Here is a 10,987-nt window from a genome sequence, read left to right as displayed (position 1 = left end):
CCGTAACGCCCTGTATCGTCTTAGTTGTTATTTACACGTCAGAGCGCAGCGCTGTCGCCCGCTGTCATTCCCCGCACCCCTCATCAATCATTCACTGCAGCTCAACGTCGTTCAACAGGAGGGGGAAGGGGTGTTTGAAGAGTTCGACACTTGTCCGCTAGGGACCACCACAAGTCGATGCCCTAGAGATGGTGGCGATTGCGGCGGTGAATCAACCAACTACCTCAAAACCGTATTAGAAATTTTAACATGGGCTGGCGACTTCTATACAGTATATATATTCAAAGCTTTAAGTTAGGTTAGGGAAAAATAAAAAAAAAGTTTTCCGACAGTCCGGCATGTTTGGAGACGCCGAGGTGCCGGACTACCGGAGATGCCTGAATCTCCCTGATTGTTGTCAGCGCGAATGCTGCACCCGGAGCCTGCGACAAGAGACAGGTCGCCTTGGGGAAACCAGATCGGCGCGCCGCCTATGAATAGCCATCCTTGGGGCCGTGTTGACTTTCCCGGCGAGGGAGCGGCGGGCTGCGCATTCCTCGTTGGTCGGCCTTGCGTTCCCCCCCTCCCCCCTCCACTGGGGCCCGCGGGCGAGGGGAAAGTCCAGCTCGCAACGGCGCGGGGGGTAGGGTTACCCGCCTACTCGTACGTCCAAGTCTCCGCCGCTCCGCCCGCAGCGCGCGCCGTGCGCAGTGGCGTAGCCAGGATTTGTGTATGGGGGGTGTTGAGAAGCATGCGCCCCCCCCCCCCCCCGTATTAAAGCGGGGGGGTCCGGGGGTTCTCCCCCGGGAAAATTAGGATTTTGAGGTTTAAAATAGTGCTATTTTAGCAGTTTTCGGTTCTTAAATTTAAATATTGTAATTGTAAGAATTTTATTATTTTAATATGAAATTTGTTTGAGTGTTGAATAAGAAATTAATTAAAGATTTGGTGCTAAGGGGGGGTTTTTGAACCCCTAACCCCCCCCCCCCCCCCCTGGCATCGCCCCTGGCCGTGCGTGGCTGCACGGAGGAACATTTCCCCACAAATACGTGATCATGAACTCAAAACTCCTGTTAGAAATTACTTATTAACGTTAATTATCAAATGGCGTCGCCAGGGCGGAGGGTAGGGGGGGGGGGGGGACAGTTGCCCCCTTCCCCCCCGCTAGAGCCCTAGAGATTAAAAAAAAATGTAGCCAAATGTAAAAAAAAAAATACATAATTTTCCCACAACTTGCCCTCCTCCCCAGCCCCCCTAGGCCATCGGCTATAGACGCCCTTGTTAATTACTCTTATAATTATATTATATTTCGTATGGAAAACAAGGTAAACAAACCAAAGTCAAGCAAATTTCGACGTTTTAAGGAGTTCGTCGTTAAATCGGGTGACGTTATAAAGAGTTTACACTGTGTGTGTATATATATACACACACACATATACAGAGCGAGTCAGAATTCGACCGACAAAATTTCGTCAGCAGATTAATCACGACGTAATAAGTTAATAAACCTCTGTATGACTAATGGTCTAAAGTGCTTCCCAAAGCTGGTACTATACATCTTCGAAGTCTGGGCTAAATAAAAGTTGTTACTATTGTAAATAGTGGAGCATCTGGATTATGATTGATTAATTGAATGAATGTTCCACAAACCACCGTGAATTTTTTTGTGGCTGTAGCAAAATTATTTCACAGCAGTGTGTCCTTCGCCAGGTGCCAGTGTGTGGTGACAGTGTCCGCCATGTTGGATTGCGACTACTTCTCGGCGGCCGCCTTTGATGATCTCGACCTTGAGCCCGTCGGCCATCTTGGATTCCACCATTTTGAATTATGTTGTCACATCCACCATTTTGTTTTCTAGATATGGTGAAACTGGCCACTAGTAAGGTGGTTTATTAAGTAGTGCAATCGTAGAACTTCGATAAAATCACAATCTGATATCGGAAAAGATAGTTTATTAAAGAAAATAAATTGCTAAGTTAACAAAGTAATTATTTTTTTTTTACTGTGTGAATAGTCAAAGTTATACAATTTAATCTGTCTGTAAATGGAAAATTACGACACATTTCGATTTTTTTTTTAAATATTCAGAACCGTGATTAATTGGCTGAGGTTGAGTCATGGGACATTCTGTATGCGTAACTCGAGTTAACTAAGCTGGGTTTATGTTCTGTCCTCGATTCAAACACACTATCGATACTATTTGCTGTATGTTTAATAACTTTCCTTTTTATGTACGTCCACGCTTAATTTTTAATTACTTTAAATTAGCTATGGTTGAATCTTTTGCAATAGTTAATATTTGAACATTGAGTTAATATTTTAATTTCGTTCTCTTAATATTTAGTCAACGTCTGTTTATATCATGCTTAATTTTTGATATTCCACTATTTGATGTAATTGCAGAAATGTGGTTAAGTGTAAGAAAAGGCTTATCGCCTTAAGGGGCCCGCCTCGTCAGGGGTGTAAGTGTGTTAGTGAGGCGGGATGATAAGCGCGACGCTCGCTGGTGCTTCTAGCGCGGTGTCTCCTCTGGACTGGCGCGCAGTCTTCTCGTCGTGCGTATGAGCGGTGACCGTAACATTACATGGCGGAGAAATGAAGATAAAGGTGTAATGCAAGTCCCTTAAGTGCTTTCAAGAATCTGTACTGATTGTTTTATGCCTAAAAATTACTCTGAAAACACGCGTTTGAGGCATTTTAACGCTTCTAAAAATACAGTTTAAAAACTTAATCCGAAATTAAAAGTACTTTTCGGCCCTCAGCGAACTCTTAAATGCTATTCGTAAATAGGCCCCACTCGGATATCTTGAGTAGTTTTGAAATCGCGTTGTTTTTCCTGAAGCTCTGCACACCGTATGTGTGCCCGGGTAGGCGGGCGCCACCAATAAAGACGATAATTAAATAACTCCCCACTATCCGAACTGGCAGAGACGTATTCGCGCCGCAGACGCCTGGCCACCGGCGGGTGGGAGGGGGTGACTTGCGGGTGAACGCCCCCCGGGTGACGGGTGAACGGGACCTCCTCCTCGGACACTTTCACCGGGCAGCAGCGCCCTTCCATCCGACCAGCGTCCCACGGGCCTCGGCGGACGGCGAAGCCCAAGATGTACATTTTTCCCCTAACCTAACTAAAACTAAGTGTATTTTGGAGGGGTCCGGATTAGGGGAGGGACCTAGGTGCGTCTCAGGCCGAAGCCTATACGCCTAGTCATGCTGGGATTAGCCATGCAGGGAGAGGGTCGCATGCATCATGTGCTAGGAGGGGATTGGCCAGCCATGGCAGCGATTGGCGCCATGACTAACTCCCCTCACTCTTAAATCTAGACTATAACTAGAGATAGGTTGGGCCCAGGTAAAACCTGCATAGACACAGGGAAAACCCTGGGCACATTCATGCGGGATGCAAATTGGCATGCATTGCGTGTAGGAATTTACAGGAGACAGAGGATGGTCTGGATGATAAGATGTACATCAAGTTCTGTCCCTGCCCGAACACGCCCGAAATTTTTACCTTCGGCCAACCTCGGGTTTATTTATATATATTTATATTGTCTTTGAAAGAGTCGCACCTGTGTTTCCGTACCATGTGCGTCTCTGCCTGAGGACGGGAGCAGATAGCAGTTCCCGAAACGTCGCTTGTTTCTGTCTTAGAAAACTGTTGTGTTTGTTTCGTCTTTTCGTTTGGTCGTGTTTTTGTCTCGTTTCAACTGTTGTGCTGAATTCTTTTGGGTTCAATATTTTTGTGCTGTCATCATTTGTGGTTTTTTTTTTTAACGTTCTATTCTGTTTTGGAAAACTATTGTGTTGTGTTTAGTCTTTTCGTTTTGTCGTGTTTTGTTTCGTTTCAACCGTTGTGCTGAATTTTTTTTTGGGTTCAATATTTCTGTGTCGTCATCATTTGTGGGTTTTTTTCGTTCTCTTAGTACATTTTTCTTTGTTTTTCTTTGTTTTGTTGACCATATTCCTGTCACGGAACATTTTGTGGTGTTTATATCCTTGTTGACAACAGCAATTTTTTGCTTAATTTGTGTTTTTTTGTTTGTTTTTTTAAATATATTTCTTTATTTTTATTTTTTAGTTTTTCTTCAACAGAAAAAGTTTTTAGCAAAGTCGTATGTCCAAAAACTTACATCAAGTTATATATATTTATATTTCTCTGTTTATTTTAATGTAGCTATACTAACCTAACTAACCGCCCATATTGTTTTAAAGTGTTTTAATGTAGATAACCTAACCGACCACTTTTAATATTTGAATTAATTTTTCTTGCGCAAAAAAATAAAACAAATCCCGAGGTTGGCCGAAGGTGAATATTCGGGCGTGTTCGCGCAGGGACAGAACTTGATGTACATCTTAGGTCTCCCACACCCGGACAACACCGCAGCCGGAAACTGTGAAAGTATGTGAAATCGGGAAGCCTGCAGTTCACAGGGGTGAGAGCCACCGCCGAACAGATTAGATATACCCCGAAGTTTGCCGATCACTCGTAAAAAAAACATATTGAAAGGATTTGTATAATTTACGTTCGTAGAGTATTTTAAAGTAACGCCAACCTAAACTAAAAAAAATATCATTTTAGTAGTATCACATATAAGAGGTAACTTCTTCTGGTGTGCATAGCCGCAACTCATGGTGTGTGCCTAGCAGCTAACTCCTGTGTCACCTAGTGGCAACTCCTGTATACCTAGCGGCAACACCTATATCACCTAGTTGCTAACTCCTATATCACATAGTTGCTAACTCCAGTATCACCTAGCGACTACTCCTGTGTCACCTAGCTGCAACTACTGTATCATCTAGCGGCTAACTTCAGTATCACCTAGCGGCAACACCTGTATCACCTAGTTGCTAACTCCTATATCATATAGTTGCTAACTCCAGTATCACCTAGCAACAACTCCTGTATCACCTGTACTAACTCCTGTATCACCTAGCGGCAACACCTGTATCACCTAGTTGCTAACTCCTGTATCACCTAGTGTCAACTCCAGTTTGCACCTAGCAGCTAACTCCTGTATCACCTGACGACAACACCTGTATCACCTGTACTAACTCCTGTATCACCTAGCTGCAACTCCTGTATCATCTAGCGGCTAACTCCAGTATCACCTAGTGGCAACTCCAGTTCGCACCTAGCAGCTAACTCCTGTATCACCTAGCGACAACTCCTGTATCACCTAGCGACAACTCCAGTATCACCTAGTGACAACTCCTGTGACACCTAGCGACAACTCCAGTGTCACCTAGCGACAACTCCAGTTGGCACCTAGCAGCTAACTCCAGTGTCAGCAAGCAGTAACGCGTGTAGCTAATCGCGGCGGGGAACTGGTTTGCTCTGGGCGGGCCCGCGACCTCGCCTCGCTCGCAAACACGCGGATTGCTTCCGCCGCGTGCGTGCGTGGCTGCCGCCTGCCTTCAGTCCGTCCAAGGTCACCGCTCGCAGACCCGCGGTGGAGCCCTGGTCGCCACGTCTTGGCGGGCTGCAACGCCCCGTACGCACAACGGTGACTGCAACACGTCACTTCAGCCCAGTTGCTTTCGTTCAAGTAGCTTTGCTTCTGGGGGGGGGGGGGGGGGGGGACGCACCACAACGCCGAATGTCAAAATTGATCACAACGCCGACAGCTAGAAAACTGCTGTGTACCACAACGCCGAATTACCACAACGCCGAATTACCACAACGCCGAATTACCACAAAGCCGAAATGAAATACACTAACGCCGAATGTCAAAATTGATCACAACGCCGACAGCTAGAAAACTGCTGTGTACCACAACGCCGAATTACCACAACGCCGAATTACCACAAAGCCGAAATGAAATACACTAACGCCGAAAAATGTCATTGCAGGACTGCCACAAAGGTTAGGTTAGGTTAGACTAGGTTAGGTTAGACTAGGTTAGGTTAGACTAGGTTAGGTTAGACTAGGTTAGGTTAGACTATGTTAGGTTAGACTAGGTTAGGTTAGATTAGGTTAGGTTAGGTTAGGTTATATTACACTAGGTTAGGTTAGGTAAGGTTAGGTTTGATTGTGGTATTTCGGCGTTAAGGTACATTTAATAAACACACACAAATTCATTCAGTTGGTATTTCGGCGTTGTGGTACACAGCAGTTTTCTAGCTGTCGGCGTAGTGGTCAATTTTGACATTCGGTGTTATGGTATTTCGGCGTTGTGGTAACGACCCGGCTTCTGGGTTGTAGCCGTGTCCTAGGCGAATAATTCACAGACGTTTTCGGTCGACATTGCAGTCGCCATCATCAGGGAGCAGTTAACCTACTGTAGGTACTACTCGGTAGGTAACTGTTCCCTGATGATGGAGACTGCAATGTCGACCGACACGTCGGTGAATTATTATTCGCCAATGGACGCGGCTACAACCGAGAAGCCAAGCTACTTCAGGCAATGACCGTGAAAGCCTGCGAACATTATTACTTTCATTCGAATAAAAAAAACATGTATTTTTTTTTATCAAAATGTACTTCAAGTATTTTCTTTAAATGATTCACGCAACGGGGAATTTTGGTATAATACAATGGTTAGTAACATACTACGTTGCAGTTTTTCACTGTTTGTCATGGGAAAAAAAATTTCAAAAATGCGAAATAAGAAACAGAACTTAATACAAGCCTAAATCAGCTGATGAACAGATTGACCCAACGATGAAACTAAACTTGTATAATGGACAAGTTTCTAGCAAGTGAATATAGATAATTATTATTTGTCTCACCGTATCTACTTCCACGTCACCGACTTGTCATTGCACTACAGGGCTTCATCTTACCAACCCATGAAATTCCCTATTCTAAATAACAATATTTCCCTTTTCCCTCCTCCTTTTAAATACGACAAATGTGTTGTTTCCGAAGCTTTTGATCCACCATTTTACTATTTATTCTGCCAAACTTATTTAAAGATAATTTTAATACATTTATTTTACCTGAAAAAATATTATTTCAGTTAAATTGGATATAATCGGAAAATAATCTCGATGTAAAAAATAATATTGGCACTGAAATATTGATACCAAATCACACACTCCATAGTGTAATACCTTCAAGAGAAACACCCTCTTTAGAGTAATATCTATAACAAAACAACCACACCATGGAGTAATACATCCAACAGACACCTACTCCATAGAGTAATACCTCCAAGAGAAACACACTCCATAGAGTAATATATATAACAAGACACCCACACCATGGAGTAATACATCCAACAGACACCTACTCCATAGAGTAATACAACCGTGACTGAACCAAACATTTAACTTGTATTGTTCTTTTCGATCGGATGTCGGTTTGTCCCAGGTTTAATTTCTAAGCCAAGACGTGCAGAGGAACAACCGAAGGCCAACCGGCCCATTAGAAGCGCGTTATCTCTCCATCTCATTTTCCTGTTCGGGGTCTCGCTTTTGACAGCCACGCTTCGAGACAGCGAGTAGGGTTATGGCTTGTACACGGGAAGCGGGGGGGGGGGGGGGGGGGGGGGGTAGTTAAAAAACTTTCCACGACAAAACTAGAGGAACCGGTATCCTCCGGCGAAAACTCCAGGCAGCGAACCAGGAAAACTTTACCTACAACGTGTTCGCGTTTAAATTAGTATTTTGATGTGCAAACATGCTCCCGGTAGGCCTATACGGCCTTTAGTACAAGCAATTTCGTTAACTCGCGCATTGGTGCACTGGTGCATTATTTAACAATCATGTCATTTTTTTTTAAGTTTGTTTATTAATTTCGACCCGTGAGATCATTCGTACATTTAAAAAAATAAAATTGTTTATTTAATTTACATTTGAAGTCATTCAGTTTTCGTCCGATCACCGCAGAACATTGCGTAAGGGTTTTTTTATTTTCCTTTTATATTTTAATTCTGTTTCTGTGTCACACATTCGTATATTTTAAAAAAATTTGTTTGTTTACAAAATTTACCCGTTTATTTATTTATTTATTTTTTGACGTGACAACGTCTAATAAATCGATGAACGCCGGCTGCAAGCACGAAAAAATGTCCCGTTACGCACATTGTCCCGTTACGCTGTGTGCACGCTCATTGTACGCTTGCGCCGCATCTATCTCTCTTCCACTCGATTGGAACAACAATCGATTTGGCTTTTTCGAGGCACATTAAACTTGAAACACTCCCATTCGTTTCCTACTTTTCCTATCATCGTCCCATCCTCAACTGAATAACACAGATTGGAAGAAGTTAAATAGCAATCATGTGTAAAAGTTATAGTTAAAATAATCTGTTCGTTAAAGCAATAAACATATTTGAATTAAAGAGTGCAAATAAAAGTAAATTTATCAATTAAATTGTAGATTTCATTTCACTCCTTCTTTGTATCCATACAAAATAGTGATAATTCAATAAAAATGATTCAATTTCATTCATAAAAGTATGCAATCATTTCATCAATGTTTTGTTGTGACGTTGTCACGTTAAACTATCGTCCGTAAACCGACTTTACAGACAACTTTTTTTTTTTTTTTTTTTTTTTTTTTTTTACGTTTGCGAACTGCGAGCGCCGGTGTCATCGGAAGACCACGCGAACTGCGCATGCGTGTGCTCGGAGTCTCGAGGGAGCTGATGACGTAGCTGCGCAGAAGACGTGCGCCGTGGCAGAGAGAACAGAGCCCACTTAAGATGCCTTCCCGACTCCGCTGTGCGCCTTCTAGGTATTACAACCAAGGACAAGGTACTCAGCCCGCCTGCTGACAATGAGGGCTTACCGCGCGCTTGCGAAACAAGGGATTATTTCACTTCTGCTACGCCTCTCGCGTCGGTCGCGTAAACAAAATGCGACACAACGGCGGCTTCAGGATGACTTACTTTTCGGGAGGGGCCATCGCACGAAGAAAGGTAATAGTTTAAAAAAAAAAAAAAAATGAAAGTGGTCAGATATTGGCCTTGGAATATTATTTAGAAATTACAGGTTTCCAAATACAGAACCTTAGTAGCTCCATGCAACTTTTGATGAGATAAAAGTTTAACATATGAAATTAAATATTTAAGTAAACATGAATATACACTAATCAATAAAATTGGTCTCGGGAGGGGCTATCGCCCCCCCCCCCCCCCCGTTTTTCTGGAGCCGCGCTTGCTGCGACACGTATGAGGGCTACAATAAAAAAAATTTCTTTGTAGGAATTACAGAATTTGTTTCCCATGGAAACCAGTTACCAATAAAATCGTTCGTTATACTGCAAGAAATTATATTGTATATTTCTACAATATATTGCAATGATCATTTTTTTAATGTGAAATACGTTTTTTTTTAATTTCTGGTCGCGCTTATCAAAATTAGCGCATTATTTTAAATTTTTGATTAATGTTTTGTAGACGCATATACTTTCTTAAAACCACGGAAAAGACAATCTAATATTCAACTGTTTGACTATATTTTTGTTTTAATAATGCTTTTTAATGAGCGCAGTTGATACTCGAAAGTTATTGAGGGAATGGTTTAGAAATAACTTTATAACTAATGTAGGTACTAGGGACAGTATTACTGCGAACTCTTTTTTTTGTAGCAATGTAAATTATCTGTAAAATTATCTTTAACCATATATGATTATTTCAGTTCAATTGACAAAAAAGATTTTTACACTGTTTACAGGGACGTTATTTGGCAACTTACTGATGTATATATTCCAACATATTTAAGTTAGATATTTTTTCTACAGCGACATACACGATGCTTGCTGTAGTCAAGACTAGTTTAGGATTGAGTCATTCAGATGTAACTTTAAGAATTGAACTTTTCCTTTAAATATGACTCAGTGTGTACGGGTGTAATGTGTTATGATTGTCAGTCAGTCATAAACAATTACACTGGAATAATCAGTCATATTTTAAGTAAGAACAGGATTAATTCTTACAGTAAATGCTTATGTACTCGATCGTAAAGTAGCGTTAACTTCATTTCGGTACCCATATCACAATTTGGGAAACTGAAATCCTTGCAAGTTCAGATATATCAGTAATGTACTGTACAATTTGCATGTTTCCATTTGCAGGTTTACACAGGGCCGGATTCAGAGGTCTGGAGGCCTCGGGGCAACAGAGGGGCGGAGGCCCCCTGGCCCCAAATTATTTTACAAATAAAATGTACAATTTTTTTCAGTCGAGTTTTCCAATAAATAAATTATTGTGAAATCAAGTAGATTCTCGTAGTATTAAAAAAACACACATAAATATAATCGGAGACAAGAATTATATGAAATTAAATTTTGGTTTAAATGAATATTTCTGTTAATATTTAACAATAATATAATCGTGCATGTACAAAGTACTGTAGGTAAAGGTACAACAGCGAAAAAAGAATATCAAAGGAAAATATGTTTTACTAGTGTTTACTTGTCGGAATTTGAAAGATTTTTTTTCCGAAGTCTCTTGTGTGGGCCCCGGGGCTTTCGCCTCGGTTGCCCTCCCCTAGATCCGGCCCTGGGTTTACAGGATAATATTTCAGCAAATAGTTTCCAAATAATTACGTTTTTTTACAGTGTATGGGACGTTGTTTCTGGAAGTATCGCGAATGCTTTTTTTTACATGGTTTCATTCATTAAATATAAATATCCTAAACATTCCATGTAGGTATGTCTCTCTGAGGCACGCTGATTATTCTTCTTGACTCGTTAGATGGATGAGTGGTTATGGTTTGACTATATTTGAAGGCATAAATATCAAATCCCAAACATTTATATACAATATTAAAATATTAACTTCATATATTATTTTTTATACTTTACAAAATATTTAATTTAAACATTTTTAAAGCTTTTATTTTTATAGGGAGTTCAATTTAATGTACTAAAATAAATAACTTTTAATTAGAATTAAGTGTTACAATATTAAAATAATAAAAATTCTACAACTTGTGTAGGAAAAATGCAGTAATGATTTATTTTAAGATTATTTTTTTAAATTAGGTATTTATTTTGTACATTGCCTCATATTTTCATCAAGCTTCCTGTAATGCCTTATTCATTCGTCGAAATATAACC

This window comes from Bacillus rossius, chromosome 18 (assembly GCF_032445375.1).
Source record: "Bacillus rossius redtenbacheri isolate Brsri chromosome 18, Brsri_v3, whole genome shotgun sequence".
NCBI classification, from domain to species: domain Eukaryota; kingdom Metazoa; phylum Arthropoda; class Insecta; order Phasmatodea; family Bacillidae; genus Bacillus; species Bacillus rossius.
The sequence above is the reverse complement of the archived record's forward strand: the minus strand, read 5'-3'. Positions refer to the sequence as shown.